Below are 4,482 nucleotides of genomic sequence, written 5' to 3' on the forward strand. Positions count from 1 at the left end.
CCCCACCCCCTGTTTAAGAATAAGAGTAAAGGTCTTAGGTCAAACTTAATGGCTTTGTCATTCAGACATAGTAGTATCCCTTTTTTTTCTCTATTTGTTTTTTAGGGTCAGAACTGAGAATTAAGAAGAAAAGGCACAATGCCATAACATCGTGTGTTATGGTATTTTAACTCAAAGGGGGAAAGGTACTTAATTTTGGTGGAATGTTGATCGTACCTTGTTACAAAGCCTCATTTTCTGATGTTTTCACCTAAGAAGATGGAGTGTTGAGTATACTGTAATAATATAATTTAAGTGTTCACTATAAGCTATTTGGATTAAGAACTATTACAGAGTTGTAAACTTATCAAATTAATGCAAGACATTTAAACTATTTTTTTGCAAAACTATTTATTTTTAAACAATCTAAAGTCTATCTAGGGTGAGTTAAAAGTCCCTGTGCATCTATATTAGATGGCAGGTATTCACAGAGTCACTGTGTATTAATAATAGATGTTGAGATGGCTTCTCCATGTTTCTAGAAGCTTTTCCATGTACCCTTTGTGAGATCACGGTGCACAGAGGTCTTTGGACTGCCCAGAACCCCATCTCAGCATGCGGGCGTAGCCTGTTCCTTACATTTTCCTCATGGGAATGTGTTTAAGATCTAGCCATTTAGTTTCAAGTTAAGATTATTCTGATTTTCATCTGAATGTTTTTAAAATTGTATTTTGTGTTTTTATGGAGGGCAAGTGTTGATACTTTTCTAATTTAGAAAGTCAGTTCTTATGTGCTTTTGTATATTCGTATATCAAATTCTTTAAAATGCCCTATTCTAATTGAATTGGAAATTCCTAGGGTCTGATACTGTGTTGATAAAAATAAAAGTATTTGCCAAGAAATTATTTACAAACAAAGAGAGAAGTATTGCAGTATTTTCTGCTTTTGCCTAGAGAGAACCATTTGGAGTAGGCAATGCAATATAATAGGAAAGATTGGCTTTATAGGATCCTAAAACAGTCTGGTTAAAAATGGGAAGGGGAAAAGAGAGATAAATGTTCATCCTGTAGTTTGGTCTAGATACAATTTGGATAAATTTCTGGATTATATTGAATGGTGGCTTAGATGACATGGACACAAGCAGGGAGTGATTTTTAAATGTGATTCTAAAAGTCTGAACTCAAGGCATGAAAGAAAACAAAGCTGTATCCTTTTGCCATGATAAAATGAATCCGCTATTTTTATCAAATATTTCATCAAAAACCATGATGGAGGCCAGAGCTATTTCCAGGCTTACTAGGACACTATTATGCATTTTTATAAAAAGAAAGCATAGAGAGTACTTGAAAAATATCTCACTCTTTCTCTTCTAAAGAAAACTGTTATCTTTCTACTTGGTGCAATAACCTGAAGATTTCGAAGTCAAAAGTATTATATCACAGGAAATGATCACAGAGCTAAAAATAGTTTTTAAGGAAGCCAGCTGCACAGGGCAAACTTCTTGCTATGAAGAAAATCGTGTGCCAAAGGCTAAATCATTGGCACACAGGAAATACAATCAAGTATGCATTTTCATTTCTGAGCCAGTATTATTGAAACAGGACAAAAGTTACTAACATCTTAAATAGAGATTATATGCCATGTCTCTGCTTGTGCTAAAGTCTAAGTATCTTTCTTAACAGTGCTTTCAGAAACGCCAGTCTTAATCATTGTACATTTCACATTGTATACGAGAGATTTGCTTTATGAGTGATTCCGATAACATATTTTCAAATCTTAGTGGGTTTTCATCAAATATGCAGTCTGATTTCAAAATTGAAATCTCTACCAGCATTAGACAGTTTTGTTGAAAACTAATAAGGAACAATTGCCAGTTCCGCAAATAACTTAAAAATTCTAAAGTGTGGGTACGCTAGTAATCACAAATTTGGTTTCTTCAAATACTTTTTTAATCCTGCAAAGATGGTTTTTTATAAACATCCTTTGTATTAATTAGTCACAGCATGGCAGATGCATAGCTGCTGTTTCTGAAAAGTGATCCAAACAGTCCATCCAGAGGTGATGAGAAGTTCTTACAGAATTTTGTAATAGGTATACACGTTGGGTTAAAGGAATTTTGTAGTCGTTGGAGTGCCATGAAATTAATCCTTGCAATCCAGATTGCTGTAGTTTACACTTTTCCGTATGTTTCCAATCAGGTGTGTATCATTTGTACGAGAACACCACACAATGAATTATCCAAAGTCCATTGATTTTAATACGTGTTTTGGTTTGTACACGAATTATAGTAATTTCTTGCACATTTTTGGAAATTAATTGTATAAGAATTTATGTATCTGCTTCTAGATACAGTATGTAAATAAAAATTTCGTTCCCAAGATCTGCCTTGTAGTGTATTTAATAACCAGGTGCAGATTTTAATTCATGGAGGGTTAAGTAGATAATTTCTAGATGTCCCATAAACGGGGCTGAGACTGGAGGGTAGGGACCAGCAAATTTTAATAAAAAGGGGAAAGTGAAATAGTGTCATTCAAGGGAAACATCAAATTAGGAGTCAGCCAATGTTGCTAATGTCCTGAAGCCTTCGACAAAGGCTGGAGAAAATAGGCAGAACATTTAAACAAAGAATCATTAAAATTAACACAAGAAAATTGTTTGGATTATGACATTTTAAAAAGTATGTCTCTTATTGCTTAATAGTATTTCATGGAACTAGAACCAGGTTATCCAAGTACATTGTATAGAAGTTAGATATTCACAGACAAGAATGATTTCTCATATCACTTAATTTAATGACATGCTTTTAAAGTTCTTAAACTCCATATTGGATTAAAGGTTCACTTTAAATTTTGTTCTATTTTTAATAAGTACTTTTAAAATCCTAGTTAATTAAAAGCTAAATTGTAAAATAACCTTGTTTGGAAATATCACAGATTTTGACTTCCCTAGAATCCAAATAACATGGCATTCTGATGTTCAGAGCTGGTCTCAGGCAACAGCACTGACTTTAAGTTTAAGGTCATATTAATCTGCTGGTGGTGGTGCTGAAATACAAAATGATGGGAAGAGAATGGGCGGGCCTCAAGTGTAAGAGGCTAGACTTTACAAGCTTACACCATGCCAGGAAAACAGTTTTATTCACATCTGCCCCTTCTCGAAGTCCTTCAACAGATAGAGCAATGGGGAGTGACTGGGTGCTTGTGCTTTCAAAAAGCTCAGCCCGGAGGAGGGAGAGGGTTGGAGCGCGCGCGCGCGCACACACACACACACACACACACACACACACACACACACACACACACACACACACACACACGTACGTGTGTTCGTGCTCTCCACAAAGATAAAAGACCCATTTGCCACAGTAAATGACTTGTTGAGAATCTGGGGCCGACCTCTGAACTTCATACTTTTTCATGCTGACCATAGTCATTTCTTTTATTCCCTGCCACCCCACCTTTAACTTACCTCACAGGTTTTACTTACCCTTTCACTAGGCTTTGAACTTTCTGAACCAAAAATATTTTAACTTTTATTTCACTTGAATTTAGTCCTTACTGTCTGCTATTTTAACCTCCAGTCTAGGTTTTTATAAATATGTTTTTTTAAATATTTAGCTTTATTTAAATTTTATTATTAAAAATTATTTGATTCTTTGAATTTTTTCATATCCCAATTTCCAGTTCTAAGGGTTTCCTAACCTGAAACTTTTTCGAAAATTTGACTCTTGTGTTCCTCCTTTGTACACGACTTGTCTTGCTAATGAATGGGTGTTTCTGGCCAGCAGCTTCGTTCCCTCTATTCTCCCCCACCAACACCTCCTCGGAGGCGGGACGTCCGGCCCTGTGGAGCAGTAGGGTTGGGTAGGCAGACTCCTGAAGTTATTTTTGTCTTAAGCTGCATTTTCCCTACTTAATACCAGGCCACCTCACCGGCTCTTCTGGAAGAATGAGGGTCACCCCCCTTCCCCCAGAACAGGCTCCCTCAGGTGGTAAAATCGGAGGCGAGGCTTGCCAGCCTGTGGGTTATTTGATAGGGGTCATGAACAGCACAAGTTGCCTTGCTTAGAGGTCATTTGGGACCAGCAAATCCTGTCCTTGGTAACTGGCTTGCAAATTAGGGTAAATCTTAAATTGAAGAGGAAACTCTTTGATGGTGTGACCTGGATTTCTCCACACCAGGAGAGTTCTGGGAAGCACAGGTCTCTATACAAGGCTGTTTCTGATCTCTAACTTGGCTTTGTGAACCTAATAGACATGAGGATTTGGTTACACTAGCCTAGGTCACATGTGAATTTATACAGTGTTCTTTAAATGTGTGGCATTTCATCCTGGAATCCCATTAAGGACAGCCCCTGGGTTCCTTGTGTAAATAATGTGTTCTCTAGCCCCTCCCCTGCAACAGCATCTCCAGCCCTCTCCACGGCGAACTGGCGTGCTGAGGCTCCTGCTCGCCTGATGCCGTTGCCACAGCCCTTCTCTCCTCACTGCAGTCCTTGGCAAC

Source organism: Myotis brandtii, unplaced genomic scaffold (genome assembly GCF_000412655.1).
Source record: "Myotis brandtii unplaced genomic scaffold, ASM41265v1 scaffold154, whole genome shotgun sequence".
Taxonomy (NCBI): Eukaryota; Metazoa; Chordata; class Mammalia; order Chiroptera; family Vespertilionidae; genus Myotis; species Myotis brandtii.